The following is an 18,420-nucleotide window of genomic DNA, read 5'->3' as shown; positions in this document are numbered from 1 at the left end:
AGGGAAAAAGAACCCTTGGTTTGCCGTGGGGCTCAGGGAAAGACTGAGGCTCCTCCGCCATCCCCTGCTTCCCAACTGCCATCCTCCCACCTCTTCCTGTCCAAAGACATCTCTCCCTGCTGACTGCAAGTTTCTGTCCTGTTTATTCTTCTGTTTAGAGGTCTGGGAAGACAGGAGGGAGTTGCAGAAATACCTGCAAACCATTGCTTCTGGGGTCAGCATTCACTGCAAACCCCACTTGGACCCACTGGGATGCAAACTTTCCCAAGGATGGATTGCGAGATGCTCCCAGGGGCGGCTGTGCTCACTGGTGTTGATCAGACAGTCACCAATCTCTTTCCTGCCAGGATCCTCTCCCTCCACCTATGACACCAAAATTCCCTCCTTCCCACCTTATCCCTCGCGTTGCCCCAGATAGGGGTGGTGGGGGGCAAAGTGGGAGCTGACTGAGAAGACGGAGAGAAGCTCGGTCCTCTGGCTAGAAGTCTCTGCAGGCTTTGGAGCATCATCATCGCCGTGTTTTCTCTTTCTTTCTTTAAAGAGTTTATTCGGCTGTGGCAGGTCTTTGTTGTGGAATGCAAGAAGCTGGATCCTTAGTTGTGGTCTGTGGGATCTAGTTCTCTGGCCAGGGATGGAAACCCGGGCCTGCGACACTGGGAGCACCCCGTCTTAGCCATTAGACCCCCAGGGAAGTCCCATGCCTTCTCTTTCTTTGACAAGTTCCCATTCTGTGGGCATGGAGGGCCAAGGGTGGTTCTGGATGGCACTGTGACCCCAAGGCCAGAGTCTGGGGATGTAGGACCCCAAGTCCAATAGGAAGAGGGAACTCGGCAGTGGCTGTGAATGCCTGGAAAGCCTCCAGGACCAGTCAGGGGCAAGGGCAGGACAGGTGTCAAGATCACGAGGGCGGCCTGCACAACCTTCCCGCAGTCCCCGGCTTCCCTTTGACTCCCAGTAAGCACACGGGACACAGGCCCAAGAATAGACTCAGAAGCAGCAGCAGGAAGGAAACTGCCAAGGGGTGACGACTGTGTCAGGAATCAGCTCGGGTGCAGCTCTGAGCTTCCTGGTAAGGAAAGGGGAAAGCAAAAGGCAAACAGAATGGTCTGCAGCCCTCATTGTCTAGTAAAAGAAAACACACCAGTTCTTTGCGGAACTCTTTTTTTCTCCCTGGCAACAAATTCTTGGAAGAATTTATGTTATAGAACACCCCAGGGGAACATCCTTGTGTTGTTAAGGAGGCCACCTAGTCTGAGAGGCTGTGGAAATTCCAGTTGCCTACGAGAGAGGTGGGCCAGGACAGGCCACCGTGACGGCCCAGCGGGCTCCAGGGACGGAGGTGCGGGGGGTGCTCAGAGGATGTTCCCTTGGGATGAAGGAAGGGGCTGGCCTGACGCCCCAGGGACTAAAGGCGGAGAACACAGGACAGGACCAAGTCCCAGGGCCTCTGTGATATCAACGCTCGGGGAGAGAGTCTGTGCCTCTTCTCAGGGGTAACGTAAAGATGGAGCCAGGAAGGCAGGACCTCGCTCCCTGGCCTGGGCTGGCTGGAGCAGGTGAACCACACCGCTCAGGTAAGTGGTCAATAATTCCCCAAAGCCAGGAAAGCAGCTCTGGGCGTCTGGGAGAAAGAAAGAAGCCTGCGGAGCCTATGAGGTGTAAATCCCTGGACTCTTCAGGCTCAGGGTCCTAGGGCGGGTCAAGGCTGAGCAAGTGACGCTTGGAGGAGAGTTGGAAGGGAAAGGGCAGGGAAGGAGCAGGAGAGGCAGGCAGAAACAGGAAGCTGGGAGAACGCAGCGCAGAGCAGAGATGCGGGTCAGGGCAGGAGGCTGTGACGAGGTCTCGCCACTCCGGCTGTCTGGCTTTCAGTGACGGCCCAGGGGCCTTGGGGAATAAAAGCTTAGCGCCATGGGAGAGTGGGGGTGTGAGAAGCTGTCCCCGTGGCAGGCCTTGGGAGTGGGCTTCTAGGGAGGGTTCCTGTTGGCCGAGGGAGGGGCGGTCAGGGCCTTCAGGGGAATTATTGTGCATAAAGGGATCTGGGCAGGGTTTCCTGCAGATGTCCACCCATGGGTGACTCCTGCCCAGGTTCCCCTCATCCCCTAAACGTCACGACACACACACAGGTGATGAAAGTCACACCAGTTTGGGGAAAGGAGGGGAGAGAAATATCTGCCAACAAAAGGGTTAATAAGTGCCTGGGAGACAGAGGAGTGAGAATATCCAGTCTGCAGAGTCGGAGAGGAGCAGCCGTGGCTGAGGTCCCGCCTGAGGCTCCTGCCTGGCTGGCAGGGCTGTGCGCAGAGAGAAAGGGTCTGCCTGCTTCTCTGCCTCCTGGCTTCTCCACCCACTGGTGCGGCTCAGGCTCCCCCAGGGTGCCCCCAAGAGGAGCTGGCTCTGGGGTCTTTGTCCTACCCTGCCTGGACATTGGAGGGGTGTGCAGGGATTTGGCTTGCACAGACTGAATGAAGTAGGCCCAGTATCCACCCCAGTTCACACCTCTGGAGCCCCCTGCAACAGGGCAGAGAGCTAAAGAAATACACTCCAGCTGCCCCCACAGATCCTTCACATCCCCCTGACAGCGTAATCCAGCCACCCAGGGCTCCAGAGGACTCAGCATGGCTGAGAGTACTGTCAGCCCTCTCCACCCTAGAAAAAGCAGAGATGCTTCAGGAAACAGAAAAGTGTCTCAAGAGATGCTCAGTTTAACTCCTTTGAGATTTCAGGAAGAGGGTCTATTCCCAAACTAAACAACCCATCTACCAAACTGCACAGAAAAATACCTTAATCACATTTTGTGTGAGCTGTGAAATCTCTCACCCTGCATATTCCCTGTTCTCTTGTATCCATTTCTTCCTTCCTACCAAACTTAGAGCAAACTGTACTTTGGAAGTAGATTTAGTGGTAAAGATCCCACCTGCCCGTGCAGGTAGCACAGGAGATGTGGGTTTGATCCCGGGCTCGGGAAGATCCCTGGAGGAGAAAATGTAAACCCACTCCAGGATTCTTGCCTGGAAAAATCTCATGGACAGAGGAGCCTGGCAGACTACAGTACATGGGATCATAAAGAGTCAGACACAGCTCAGCAGCTGAGCACACACACACTTCAAATGTTTAAATATATGAACCACCATTTGTTACTTTACCATGAGTGAAAAATAATTTTTTCTGCATTAAACATTTTGAAATTCTTACAGAAAATCACAAATTTTCACCCCCCCCCAAAAAAATCAATTTCTACTAGAAATCACATTTTCTAGAAACTTCCAGACTTTTCCCAGACAGACAGCCTCAGCTTCGAGGTTTGCCGTTGGTGTCAACAGCTGAACCGTGTCCTTGAAGCAGCCGTGACTCAGCTGGTTCGAAATAAACTTGAGTATGAATTCTCCTCTCTGAAGAGTTGGGAGTCACCCTTGGCAGCCGCCCTGTGATCACTGCGTCACCTCAGTCACATCTGCTCAGGAATGTCGCAAGTCTCCCTGACTCACGGGGGAAACACAGGCCGCAAACGGTTGAGGAGATCATGCACGTGGGGTGGGGGCCATGTCACCTGCAGGGTGAGTCAGCAACCTACAGAGGCCTCCATGGAGGATCAAGAAGAAAAACAAAAGGGAGTGGCTGGTCCCCGAGAAAAATACAATGGCAAATTTGTTTTATGATTTGTGGGACATGCTGCTGATCAGGAGTGAATTGTCATGTTCTTCAACCAAGCAGTTCAAAACGGGAACAGCTGTTTCTTTGGGCATGCAGAGGTCAAGGCTGTGTGCCCTTGAGCCCTGGGCTGGGCCCAGGCGCCGTTTGGGGGCTCTTCTGCCCTCCATGGGCTTGGGTCGGCTCCCACCCCTGCAGTTCCTCCTCTCGCATTCACAGGGCCCCTTGTGACTGCAAAAAAGGGAAGTCTCAGGCAGGAAACCAACTGAGTGTTTTGTGCCCCCTTTCAGGGGCACAATGACCCTGACCCTATGACCCTGCTCTACAGACAGTCCCGTCACTTGCTTTTGGAAATGGCTCACAGGGTCAGGGAGTAGGGCCCCACCCTCTCAGGCCCATTGCAACTCAGAGCTGAGAGAGGTGAGAGTTTGAGCTCTGGTGTTTGGAAGGTCAAGGGTGATCCCAGCTCCAGAGAGGTCTTTCGATTTTGTCATCATGGTAAAGTTAGGGGAGGACATTTGGCACAGCTTAGCGCTGGAATACGCACACAGAGGAGGGCAACAGGGCAATAGTCCATGTGACGGACAGCCAGTCCTCTGGAGGGTCACCTTCTGAGGATCAGAGGGTCCTTGGTCCTAGCTAGGGAGCCAGGTCCAGCCACTCAGAGCATCTGTTATGTGTCAGACCCATCCGGCCTCTCTGGGCCCAAAGCTGCTCTGGGGTGGGGATGGACAGGGGGAGCCCAGGAGGGGAGAGGCTGGGCTATCAGGAGACCCTGAAAGAGGCTCTGGGGCTAAGGATCGTCACCCAGGCTGGGCTTCAGCCCAGGCCCATCAGTAGGTAGCTTTTGCCCTGAGCTTTCAAAGTTGAATTCAAAGCTCCCCGATTTGAATTCTGTTTCTTCTGTCCTCCTTTCAGATTCTGGGTTTCTCCACCTTGTCCTTCCACAGGCCAGGGCCTCAGCGTGAGTCTCTGATACCTACAGTCTCCTGCTCCTTGTCCTGCGCAGGCCCTCCCTTTTATCCCATCTCTGCCTTTCATTCTGTAGTCACATCTCTCATGTCTTCTTGCTGGGAGAACCTTCTTTCTAAGAGCCCCGGTGTTGAATTCTTAGGGTCATGACTTCTGATCATTTCCTAACAATGCACACAAATAAAAACATGAAACAAAGCGACTTCCCTGGAGCTCCAGTGGTTATGACTTCTTCTAATGTGGGCAGTTCGAGTTCGATCCCTGATTGGGGATCTAAGATCCCACATGCCAAAAAACCAAAGCATACAACAGAAGCAATGCTGCAACAAATTCAATAAAGTCTTTTTTTAAAAGCTTAAAAAAAAAAACATAAACCAAAGACACAATTTTAGGACATTGAAGGCACCCTGAATCTAGGTTAGGTACCCCTGGATGCATTAACCTCTGATCCATATATACAGGGCTTCCCAAGTGGAACCCACCTGCCAATTCAGGAGACCTAATAAGAGATGTGGGTTTGATCTCTGGTTCGAGAGTATCCCCTGGAGGAGGGAAGGGCTATCCACTTCGGTTTTCTTAGCTGGAGAATCCTATGGAAAGAGGAGCCTGGCGGGCTACAGTCCACAGGGTCATAAAGAGTTGGACACAGCTGAAGTGACTTAGTGCGAGAGCACACACACACACACACACACGCGCACACACACACACACACACACACGCACACATGCTGTATGCATAACTTCCCACATGCATGCTGAGCTTTCTAGTAGCAAGTATGAAATGAGCCCTCATCACAAAGGATCTTTCTTGAGCCTGACATATGTTTTTGAGAACCTACTGAAAGCCTTGGATATTTTTCCTCCGATAAAATGCATATATCCAAATACATCTAAATTTTAGCTTTCCTTTTCAGAAATCTCATACTTCTCCTGCAGCCCATTCATGAGAATTTAGCTCTGTTTTCTGCTGCTGCTGCTGCTGCTAAATTGCTTCAGTTCAATCAATTCTGAGTCTAAGCATCCCCTCCCAGATGCCCCAGTTGGGATGTTTGCTCCTCCGTGGGATCTCCCCTGAATTCCCAGCTGGAAATCCTCTCCCCTTCCTCGGGTTTCCACACTCATTCTGTGGCTCTTCACCCCGTGACCCTCCGGGGGTAAACGCTATGGGTTTCCAGTATCTCTTGCCGTGGCACCTAGATATACAGTCAACATTTCATTTTTTCATCCATTCTGTTTTTGAATGAGGTTCAGGGAATGAGGGATTATGGTTTTCTTCTTTAGTACATTAAACATTTGGAGGCTGAGCAGAACACAACTTGGCTGGATTTAAGTTTGTTTATTGGGTCAGAAATGTATCCAAATTAGGAGAATGGCAGTGGATAAGACTTGGCATGCTGCTGCTGCTGCTAACTCGCTAAAGTCATGTCCGACTCTGTGTGACCCCATAGACGGCAGCCCACCAGGCTCCCCCGTCCCTGGGATTCTCCAGGCAAGAACACTGGAGTGGGTTGCCATTTCCTTCTCCAATGCATGAAAGTGAAAAGTGAAAGTGAAGTCGCTCAGTCGTGTCCGACTCTTCGCGACCCCATGGGATTTTCCAGGCAAGAGTACTGGAGCGGGGTGCCATCGCCTTCTCTGAGACTTGGTATGAAGAGACACCAAAAACACTGAGAATTATTCATCTATGAAGATGATGACTGAAAGGGCATATATGTAATACCAAGGAACTGATGAAAGCTAACAATAATGCATACTGGGATTTGCTTACCGTAATGGAAAATACTGAAATTAAGGTGGTCTGTAAAAAATGGATACAAACAGCATCTTCTATTGGCTTTAACATTAACTTGTGCAGTGGGGAGGGAAACTTGGCTGTCATTATCCTGAGAGATTACGTAAGTTATAGACATAAACAGGCTCAAGAAAGATTGAGCAATTGCTACAAGAAGTTAAAGAAGACCTAAATAAATGGAAAGGCACCCTGCATTCATGAATGGAGGGGCTTAATATGGTTGAGATGTCAACACTACCCAAAGCAATGGGGAAACAATCCAATGTCCATCAACAAATAACTAGATAAGTTATATATGGTGTATACTTACTGTGGACTATTATTCAGTCTTAAAAAAGAATGAAGGGCTGATCCATACTGCAACATGAATGAACCTTAAAACCACTGTGTTAATTAAAGTGAGTCAGACTCAAAAGGACAAAGAGTACATGATTCCACTTACAAGAGGTACCAAGAACAGGAAAATTCATAGAGAAAATAGAATGGTGATTAACAGGATCTGGGAGAAGAGGGACTGAGGGGTTATGGGATAAATGCACAGAGTTTATGTTTGAGTTGATGAAAAATTTTTGCAAATAGATACGGTGATGATTGCATAACACTGTGAATGTCCTTAATGCCACGAGGCATACACTTTTCAAAAAAGACATGTTTAGAGAAATATATGTCACATCATAGGTCATCAAGAGCATGGAGAGACGAACCACTGGCCTTGGCAGTGGCCTTTGCCCCAGAGCTTCATTCCTCACCAGTGATAGGCTCTGTCTCAGCTGCGAAGGCACCCCTGGGATCCACAGGACTAGCTTGAGGGTGAGCTTTCACTTCTGCAGGGACCTGTTCTGGGAGGTCCACAGATAAAGTGATTGCTGGAATCCCTCGGGCAGCATGAAACGGCTTTGTGCATTTCTGGAAGGTTCAGAGCTGCTGGCCAGTGGCATGTTTTGAAGTATTAGATGTTTTGCAGCTAGGGAAGGTCCTCCTGGCATGAAATCTTCACTCCTTTAGGGGAATAACAGCAACAAAGGGAGCGACATTTTATTAATTTGCTGGAAAGAAAGAAACACACACCCACACATATGCAGACTCTCCCCAAAGATAGAGTTATCAATTATGGATATTAGCAATGACGACTGTCTATTAGTGGGGCTTCCCAGGTGGCTCAGTGGTAAGGAACCCACCTGCCAAGGCAGGAGACACAGAAGACGCAGGTTCCATACCTGGATCAGGAAGATTCCCTGGAGGAGGAAATGGCAACCCAGTCCAGCATTCTTGCCTGGAAAATTCCATGGACAGAGGAGCCTGGCGGGCTATAGTCCATGGAGTTGCAAAGAATCAGACGCGACTTAGGGACTGAGCATGCATGCTTGAAAACCTGGTTTTAGGTGTAATTTTACAAACCCAGGCTGCTCCAGAGGGCTGGGAAAGCAACAAGCACTGCCCTTTCCTCATAGAAGAGGCTGTCTGTCCCAAGTCCTAGCTGGACCCTCTCCCGGTTGGTCCCTGCGTCACTGATACCGATGTCACACTCCGGGTGAGGACCTGATTGGGTCACACACCCCTCTGTGAGTGCCCAAGAGCAGAGAGAGAAAGGTTCTGCTTCCCTGACTTCCGTGGTGGATGGTGACACCTACAATATTCTCCACCTGCCCCAAACATGATGGAGGAGGAACTGCCCCCAAAAAGGAGGCTGGGGGCCAACCAGAAGCAGGACTGGACTGGGACAGCCAGAAACCCATTGAAATTTGAAAGTGTCAGTCACTCAGTCGTGTCCAACTCTTTGCAACACCATGGACTGTAGCCTGCCAGGCTCCTCTGTCTGTGGGATTTCCCAGGCAAGAATAGAGGAGTGGGTTGCCATTCCCTTCTCAAGGGGATCCTCCTGACCCAGGGATCGAACTTGGGTCTCCTGCTTTGCAGGAGGATTCTTCACCATCTGAGCCACCAGGAAAGCCCTCAGAAAGCCAATACATACAGTAAATCATCGCCCTCCTGGAAAAACATTCAGCTCCCACTGGACTGAGAATCAAGGGTCAGGACCCATATGAGGCTTTATAAATATTTCCTCTCTCGGAGTCTCAGGGTGTATTTGTGCATCTGCAGGGGCTGGTACCTGATGGAAAATTCGTGGGTTTCTGACTTTGGCAGATGCTCCCTCTGCTTTCCCACAAAAGATGATGCCCTGGTGGCTTTATTCTTCAAGTCTTGGTAGCAGGAGCCCCAAGTCCTCCCCGCCAAGGCCAAGGCCCAGCAGACTGCTCCTGGCATGTCAGTGGTGGGGTGGTGCTTCCCCAGGGCAGAGACTGTGGCAATCTGGTGATATCACCCCCTTTTCTGGAGGCAACTGACCCCTGGGACATAGAAATAACTTAACTGGAGAGAGTGACAAGTGTTACTTGTTCCTGGTTGCTGCAATTTGCACTTCTGTGCAGCTGCCAGGTCAGAGGCGGGGCAGGAAGCCAAGAGAAAAGTTAGGGCCCAGTTGGCAGAGAGGGGCACTCCACACCCATGGGTGGCAGGTGGGGTGTGAGAGCTTGTTCACCCACAGTAGGGCTGCAGCAGCAGGGGCTGATCAGTTACAGGGGGAGGAATCCCAGAGAGTGGTCAGGCCAGGTGGGCGATCAGGAGGCCTGTGCCAGGCCTGTTACCAGAGGAAACGTGCCAACTCTCAGACAGTCCCTGATGGGCAGATGAGAAAGTGGGCAAGGCACCCTGCTTTCCCAGGGCAGAGCACTTGGCCAGACAGCGTCAGAGACAGGGTTCAAATCCCAGTCCCTCTTGGTCAGACAGAAAGGCAAGTAGAATATGAACAGGGATGGATAGGGATGTAGGGACAGTGTGTGTGTGTGTGTGTTGGGGGCCAGTAATGCAGTGCGTACCAGGTCTCAGAGACAGATCCTGGTTCTGGTCGAGTCTATTGTATTGGGTTGACCACAGAGTTCATCAGAGTTTTTCCATAAGATGGTATGGAAAACCCCAAATGAACTTTTCAGCCAGCCCAATAGTTCATGACCCGAGGACCCTAGGAGTTCTGCCACGCGGGGCCCAGAGGACCCAGAATCAATGCCCCCGTGAACGCTGTGAGCTTCCTGGGATGGGCTGGGCATTCATTCCAACGCCACTGCCCTCTGGGGGTGCCCCCAGAGCCGCCCCCCAGCGGGGACTGACAGCGGCTGGGCGGAAGCAGGGGAGGCGCCAGACCCCGCCCACACAGGTTCAGAGGGCCCCCGGAAGGTGTCTTCAGAGTTCCTGTGGGTCCCACCTCACTCCTATTAAACCCCAAACCTGGTTGCTGTCCTTCTCAGCTGCTATAGGCAGAAGTGAAAACCTACAGTCCCAAGGACCCTGGAAAGACCTTCAGGTATCTTCCTCTGACCTCATAAATGTGAGTGAAGCCTCCCCCACCCCTACCCAGAGGGCCTCTCTGTCCCAGAGTGTCCCTGTGCCTGCTCCGTGGCCTTCATCTCACAGTCTCGGGGACCTCAGGCAGAAAGCTTACTTTTCTCCCTGCTTGGGTGCCTTTCAGATCATTCTTACATATTTATTTACTTAAATTTTTTATTGGAGGGTAATCGCTTTACAACGTTCTGTTAGTTAATGTTGTGCAACAAGGTGAGTCAGCTATCTTATTGTTCAGTTGCTAAGTCATGTATGACTTTTTGTGACCCCAAGGACTGCAGCATGCCAGGCTCCTCTGTTCTCCATTATTTCCTGGACTTTGCTCAAATTTATGTTCATTGAGTCGGTGATGCCATCCAATCATCTCTGCCACCTGCTTCTCCTTTTGCTTCAACCTTTCCCAGCATCAGGATCTTTTCCAATAAGTTGGCTCAGGTGGCCAAAATATTGGAACTTTAGCATCAGTCCTTTCAATGAATATTCAGGGTTGATTTCATTTAGGATTGACTGGTTTGATCTCCTTTCTGTCCAAGGGACTCTCAAGAGTCTTCTCTAGCACCACAATTAAAAATAATCAATTTTTCAACACTCAGCCTTCTTTATGTTCCAACTCTCACATCTATACATGACTATTGGAAAAACCATTTGTTGGCAAACTGATGTCTCTGCTTTTGAATACCCTGTCGAGGTTTGTCATAGCTTTCCTTCCAAGGAGCAAGTGTGTTTTAATCTCATGGCTGCAGTCACTGTCCGCAGTGATTTTGGAGCTCAAGAAAATAAAATCTGTCACTGTTTCCACTTTTCCTGCTTTTCTTTGCCATGAAGTGATGGGGCCAGAAGTCATGACCTTAGTTTTTTGAATGCTGAGTTTTAAGCTGACTTTCTCACTCTCTTCTTTCACTCTTATCAAGAGGCTCTTTAGCTCCTCTTTGCTTTCTACCATTAGAGTGGTATCATCTGTTTATCCAAGGTTGTTGATATTTCTTCCAGCAGTCTTGATTCCAGCTTGTGAGTCATCCAGCCTGGCATTGTACATAAAGTACTCTGCATATAAGTTAAATAACCAGGATGGCAATATACAGCTTTGTCATACTCCTTTCCCAGTTTTGAACCAGTCCTCTGTTCATGTCCAGTTCTAACTGTTGCTTTCTGACCTGCATACAGGTTTCTCAGGAGACAGGTAAGGTGGTCTGGTATTCCTATCTCTTTAAGAATTTTCCAGTTTGTTGGGATCCACACAGTTAAAGGCTTTAGTACAGTCAGTGAAGCAGAAGTAGATGTTTTTCTGGAATTCCCTCACTTTCTCCATGATCCAGAGTATGCTGGCAATTTGATCTCTGGTTCCTCTGCCTTTTCTAAATCCAGCTTGAACATCTGGGAGTTCATGGTTCACGTACTATTGAAGTCTGGCTTGGAGAATTTTGAGCATAATCTTGCTAGTGTGTGAGATGTGCCTAATTACTGCACAGTAGTTTGAACATTCTTTGGCATTGCCCTTCTTTGGGATTGGAATGAAAACTGACCTTTTCCAGTCCTGTGGCCACTGCTGAGTTTTCCAAATTTGCTGGCATACTGAACGCAGCACTTTAACAGCCTCATCTTTTAAGATGTGAAATAGCTCAACTGGAATGCCATCACCTCCACTAACTTTGTTCATAGTGATACTTCCTAAGGCCCACTTGACTTCACACTCCAGGATGTCCAGCTCTAGGTGAGTGACCACACCATCGTGGTTATCCAAGTAATTAAGACCTTTTTAGTATAGTTCTGTGTATTCTTGCCACCTCTTCTTAATCTCTTCTACTTCTATTAGGTCCCTGCTCTTTATGTCCTTTATTGTTAAATTCCTTGCATGAAATACTTCCTTGGTATCACCAATATTCTTGAAGAGATCTCGAGTCTTTCCTATTTCATTATTTTCCTCTATTTCTTTGCATTGTTCATTTAAGAAGGCCTTTTATTTCTCCTTGCTATTCTCTGAAACTCTGCATTCAGTTGGATATATCTTTCCGTTTCTCTCTTGCTTTTCACTTCTTTGCTCAGCGATTTGTAAGGCCTCCTCAGACAACCACTTTGCCTTCTTGCTTTTCTTTTCTTTGGGATGGTTTTGATCACTGACTCCTGTACAATGATGCAAACCTCCGTCTATAGTTCTTCAGGCACTCTGTCTATTTGTCACCTCCACTGTATCTATTCGTCACCTCCACTGTATATTCATAAGGGATTTGACTTTGATTTTGAATCAGCTGTACGTATACATCTCTCCCCTCCTTTTTGAGCCTCCCTTTCCCCTCACCTCGCATCCCACCCCTCTGTGTCATCACACAGCACCAAGCTGAGCTCCTGTGCTAGCAGCTTCCCCCTAGTTATCTATTTCACAGATGATGGTGTATATATGTCAGTGCTACCCTCTCGATTCATCCGGAACTTGGCTCATACTTAATACCTTCCTTTTGCTCTTCATCAGCTTCAAATGTATCAAGATGTCCTGAGGGCAAAAGAACTGATTTAGCTCTCTGATTAGAAGGAACACTCTCTGCCTAAGCCTTGCTCATTTTGAAATGCTGACATTCATGGGGAAAATCACTCAAGTTCTCTCTTTACTTCCTGTGCTTAATTAAGTGGCTCTGCAGGTGACTCAAGCCTTTTATTTTGCAGAATGACATCAGACTTATTTTCCATTTTAATAGCCTGGTTACTTCATTGATTTTTTTAAAAATCCAATTTCATTTTCTAGTGCAGTTTTTTCTTATCTGTTTCTTTTACCACCCCCCTCAACCCCAGGACATGTTAACTCCCTCAGTGGCTAAACTCCAACTGTCATAAGTACCTCCATTTTTTTTTGAGTCCAGGGTCCAAAATCAGAATTTGAAGAAGAAATTAGGGCTGTAATTTTTTTTTTTTTTGCTGATTACCTACATAATTTCACCAAGTGATAGAGTTATTAATATAAGTAACGATCTGATGCTATCTCTGAGCGGGCTCCCCAAGTCCTGGGGGTGGCGTGTGGGTCCCTGCAAGAAGCTACACCTTCTCTGAGAGCCCTTCTTGCGCACAGGGGCCTCTCCCCTCTCGTCAGTTGCCCCTATCCATTTTCACAGGATGATCCCGAACTCATACACTTGTTTCCAGCTTCTTCAAATTTTACCAGGCAGCCAAGTGACATTCATTCATCTGGAAATGAATTGTCATGGCTGTTTGGTAGATTCTGTAGTTTTTTAGGGAGACACAAGAATTAGTCACCTTACTGTGACACTGTTTGGACTCAGAAAAAGCAGACGTTTCACTTGGCATGTGGCGTTTATTGTCTGGGTGCCTTCAGTTTGGGCTTTTATTTGTTACGATCCTCGGGAGAACCGGGTGGTTTCATTTTCTGCCCTTGCTGAGGGGTTTCCTCCGTTGCCCCTTCGTGCCCTGCTTCAGTTTCCCGAAACAAGCCGTCCCGATGAGAGCAGGGCCCTCATTCCGGGCCCCTTGGACCCACTGGGCGCCTCTGTCCATGGGATTCTCCAGGCAGGAATACTGGAGTATGTTGTCATGCCCTCCTCCAGGGATCTCCCTGATCCAGGGATCGGAAACCTCCTCTCTCACATCTCCCGCATTGGCAGGCAGGTTCTTTACCACTAACACCACCCGGGAAGCCCCATAAATAGTAATGTGTGTCTGTTAATCCCAAATTCCCAATTTATCCCTCTCCACCTTTCCCCTTTGGTAACCATGAGTTTGTTTTCTAAGTCTGTGAGTCTGTTTGGTAAATAAATGCATTTGTATCATTTTTTAGATTCCACATGTAAGTGATATAACGTGGGTTTTTCTTTCTCCTTCCGACTTACTTCTCTGAGTGTGATAATCTGTGTTCCATCCATGTTGCTGCAAATGGCATTATGCCATTCTTTTTATGGCTGAGTAATATCCCATTGTATATGTGTACCACCTCTTTAACCATTAGTCCGTTGATGGACATATAGATTGCTTTTGTATTTCGACTGTTGTAAATAGTGGTGCAATGAACATCGGGGTGAAAATGCTTTTTTTTTTTTCAACCTTGGGTATGGATCCTGAAGTGTTCATTTTATGAATACGATGATTCTTTAAACTGCTCAGATCCATTTTTTAACACATCATACATTTTATAGCGTATCTGCACGATGTATTTCACAATGAAAGCCATTTATAGGGAGCGCTCCTGCCGTGACTACCTCCTCGCCATCTCTCCAAGGCCGGCAGGCCTGCGGGTCTGAGGGCCACCCCTGGGCCTCTGCTGCCACTGTCCCTGCCCCCACACTGACCCAAGCCACATCAGGTCCTGGCCTCGGGCACACGGGAACTTTCTGGATACCCCACCGTCTTCTCCCTTTCCCAGTTGTGGAGTACAATACTGCAGCTGCTGTTCAGTCACTAAGTCACGTCTGACTATTTGCGACCCCATGGACTGTGGCATGCCAGGCTCCCCTGTTCTTCACTTTCTCCCAGAGTTTGCTCAAACTCATGTCCACTGAGTCGGTGATGCCATCCAACCGTCTCATCCTCTGCTGCCCCCTTCTCCTTTTGCCTTCAATCTTTCCCAGCATCAGGGTCTTGATTTGGAAACTATAAACAAGAATGTATTGCAGAGAACTCTGCTTCCAAACTTGGAATCTCCCTTCATCCCAAGTTTCTGCCCAGTCTGGTGAGGCTGTTTAGGAAGGCGTGGTGACTTTCTAGAACGTGCATGGGGCCAAGTGACCACCCAGAAAGTGCCCGAGGTTGGGAGTCAGGCAGCCTGAGCTGGCCCCTCAGCTCTGCCCCTAGCGGGTGGCACACCTGATTCTTCCTCCGCTTTCCCTGGGCGTCTCTTCCAGGACTGAGCGACACCTTTGCTCTCTTGCTCTTGACCTTCCAGGTCATCCCTCCACCTCCATTCGATGTGCCATCCGTAGATTACCTACTGCACCCTGCTCCCTGCTCAGGGCTCCCACGGCCTCACCTTTGCCCTGACTGTGAACTTGGTGAACATCCCTTGACAGTTGTGGAGTCTTTCTGCAAAACGATCAACGCCGAGGAAAGTCTGGGTGAAAGAACATTTAAACTACCACCTCCATGTTTACACAGTTGATCCCTGGGCTGGCCTCAAGGGCCCTTCATGGCCTTTTGGACCCTGAAGCTGGGTCATTGATCCCACTGACCGGACATACACTTTGCCTTTGAAGTGTCTACAAGGTAGATGTATTGAACCAAAGCTAACTTGTGGATGAGTGGAGGGGGAGGCATTTGAATATTAGTTGGTTACAGCCAATGCTTAGTTTGGCAAACATTTTTTTTTTTTTACTTTAGCATCCAGTAAGAGTTTATTAAGTGAACTATGTTCTCTCTAGTTTCTGTTCCACGTTTCCAAATAAATGGTGACGTGTTGACAACTGATAAAAGTAATGCAGATATGAGAAAGTGGTCCATAGAAAATTGTGATCTAATTGAGACCACATTAAAAAGTTAACATTTCAAGTTCTCAGGACCTTCTACCTGGAATAGCTGTCCTGTGTGTCTGCAGATCCTTGGATCCCAGCTCAGCTCGCAAGGGCAGGGGCCATGGGCTTGGACTTGCTGTCCCATCCATGGGATACAGCCTGGTGTGGATGCCTTCGATGAGCCTGTGTGTACACCCTACCCCTGCCAATGCCTGTGTGCTCTTATGCAAGTTGAGTAGCCTGACTGAGCCTTCATTTCATCAAGCATGGTGTGGGGGTAACAATCTCCACTTCACAAGGTTGACAGGGCTTACACGAGATCATCGAGGTCACCCACCAGCCCAGCACCTCACTGGTCCTCAGGCTGAGTCAGCTTCCACCTGCTTCCCTCTATCTGTCTTTCCCTTATGCTCCAGGAGGCACTCACCCGTGTAAAGGAAACTGTGCACGCGTGTGTGCTCAGTCGTATCCGACTCCTTTCGGCCCCATGGACAGTTGCCCACCAGGCTCCTCTGTTCATGGGATTTTTCCAGGCAAGAATACTAGAGGAAGTTGCCATTTCCTCCTGCAGGGGATCTTTCCAATCCAGGGATCGAACCCACGTCTCCCGCATTGGCAGGGGGGTTCTTTACCACTGTGCCACCTGGGAAGCCGAAGGAACATGAAGCTACCAGGACATCCAGGATTGGCCAGTGTCTCTGATGATCCCAGGAACTAGGTAGTCCCAGGCCCAGAACCCATTCTGTTCTCTCACTTCGTGGCCTCGGTCAGGGGACTACCCCGTCCTCAGAAGCCTGAGCCCAGGCAAGCACTTTACCCAGCACCCTGGCCTCATGCAAAGAGCCCCAATTGAGGTCTGAAACCACAGCAGTTGAGACCCAGGAGCCACTGAGCCTGAACCTAAATTCTGTGGAGGCAGAAATAGACCTCCACTAGCTTTGTTCATAGGAGAAGGCAATGGCAATGCACTCCAGTACTCTTGCCTGGAAAATCCCATGGACGAAGGAGCCTGGTAGGCTGCAGTCCATGGGGTCGCACAGAGTCAGGCATGACTGAGCGACTTCACTTTCACTTTTCACTTTCATGCTTTGGAGAAGGAAATGGCAACCCACTCCAGTGTTCTTGCCTGGAGAACCCCAGGGATGGGGAAGCCTGGTGGGCTGCTGTCTATGGGGTCGCACAGAGTCAGACACGACTGAAGCAACTTAGCAGCATGGTTGGAAAGTTTCATTTCTACATTCAGTTTTAGTCCATCTGGAATTTGGGTCTGACTGTGAAAGCCAGCTTCCCACTGCTTGGCTGTGTGGCACTTAACATCTCAGGATCCCCTGTCCCCACTTGACAGGTAAGACGTTAGGTCAGCACATCTCCGAGGCTTCTTCCTAACGCACAGTTGTGAGAACTCGTTCCTCCTCTCTTCAGCCTGAAACCACAGTGATGTTCCAGCCAGTGTGAAGCTAAAACCAATTCACAGATTTCCAATAACCCTACAAAGATATGGTCACGTTCACACAGGGTCAGCTGCCATCCCGTCTCTCTGCCTTTTTCTCCTCCACAAATAAAAGAAAGCACAACGAGGCAGGTTTCTTAATGCCCACCTCCTGGCTTTTAATCATTCCTCTTTGACATTTCAGTTTTAACCACACTGCACGTACCAAGCCAAGAACGGAGGAGAAGCATCTGTAACTAGAACTGTTATGAAAACCAGATATCGGACTTTACTGGCATTTCTGGAAGCTCCAGTTTGCAGGACTTGTAAGTATAATCGTTAAAATCCTTCAAACTTGCCCTGAAGGGGACTCTGAGAGGTACTATTTCTGTGCAGGTTAGTGATCACCTCAGTAGAACTATGTCTCTGGAAGCAAGTGTCTGATGATAAAAAAAAAAAACCAAACATATACACAAGTAAAAACCCAGTTTCCAGTTTTCACCCTGATTGTTGCCACAAAATGGAAGGTGGAAGACTCTGTGGCAGGCCAGTTTGCTGGGGGTGACCCAGCCCAATGGTAACAGCTCGGGGTGGGGGAAGGTCCATGAAGACCCCATGGTGGAGGAAGGGCCTGATGGGAAGAAGCCAGTGTTTACAGGGCTGTGGGGGTACTGCAAGTAAAGAAACGCACCCCAAGCTCATTTAAGGGAAAAGGTGTGCCCATGATCATAGTACAGGGGCTGAGAAGGACGGTGTCTTGAGGGACTCAAGGGATGGGAAGGAGAGTGGGAGGGTATCTGGAAAGCAAATCTCCAATCCACTGGGACCCAGATCTTGCCCAGGCAGAGACCAGGTGGTCTCCCCGCTCTTAGCGGGAAATTCGTTTGGAGAGGGAATTTGATTGACAGTGGACTGGGCCATGGAGTGCCCAGGTGTTTGATCAAACAGTGTTCTAAGTCAGGTGTTTCTGAGAGGGCTTCTCTGCATGAGTTCAGTGTTTAAGATTAACAGACTGAGTAAAGCAGATTGCTCTTCCTAGAGTAGCTGGGCCTCGTCTCATCAGCTGAAGGTCTGACCCTCTCACACGGAGGACACTCCTCCTGCTCTGCTGCCTCTGAGCTGGGACTTTGATCTTTTCCTGCCTTAGACTCAAGATGAAGCACAGCTCTTCCTGGGTCTTGCCCATGCTGGCTTTCACAGTGGAGCTCACACCGCTGAAGCTCTGGTTCTTAGGTTTTGGCACTTGGACCAGGAGTACATTTGCAGCCCCTTTGTCTCTAATTTACTGAACGCAGTTATTGGAACTTGTCAACTTCTGTAGTCACGTGAGCTGAGTCCTTATAATAAACCACTCTGTGTGCGTGTCCCACAGATTCTGTTTTTCTGGAGAACCAGACAAAAGAAAGAGCCCATGGAGCATGTGCTGCTTAAGACCCACCTCTGTGATGGGGAGGCAGTTCTCCGACCAGACAACATCTGGGCTGAGCCAACACCCAAAGAGGCCTATGTGGCCATTTCACGCCAGAGTGCTCCTCTGTGTTCCAAGAGCATGTTGCCTGGGTATCCATGTAACCTTATGTGTGCGCGTATCCAACCTCTGTGCTCCTCAAGATCAGTGGTTCGGCTCTGGGGCAGTCCTGAAGCCTTTGTATGGCAAGGTTAAGTCCATGGCTGAACAATGCTCAAGTGTGGCTTTTCAGTTAATGGGGTCTGAGGTGGCTGTCAACACACAGGGCCAGA

General features: G+C 49.2%; 1 long non-coding RNA gene across 1 annotated transcript in view; it reads left to right on the top strand.

Moving 5' to 3' along the window:
• The window catches only part of LOC147363802 (uncharacterized), a 122,674-nt gene extending 104,628 nt beyond the window's left edge, over nucleotides 1-18,046 (top strand). Inside the window, exons 4-5 of the long non-coding RNA XR_015137446.1 lie at nucleotides 16,886-17,006; nucleotides 17,720-18,046. This is a non-coding gene — a long non-coding RNA (uncharacterized LOC147363802). The remainder of the gene's footprint in view (nucleotides 1-16,885; nucleotides 17,007-17,719) is intronic.
• Nucleotides 18,047-18,420: the final 374 nt, after the last annotated feature.

Source organism: Bos grunniens, chromosome 11 (assembly GCF_055505025.1).
Source record: "Bos grunniens cultivar Pamir isolate PY7600 chromosome 11, Bosgru_T2T1.0, whole genome shotgun sequence".
In the NCBI taxonomy this organism is placed as follows: Eukaryota; Metazoa; Chordata; class Mammalia; order Artiodactyla; family Bovidae; genus Bos; species Bos grunniens.
The sequence above is the reverse complement of the archived record's forward strand: the minus strand, read 5'-3'. Positions and strand labels throughout refer to the sequence as shown.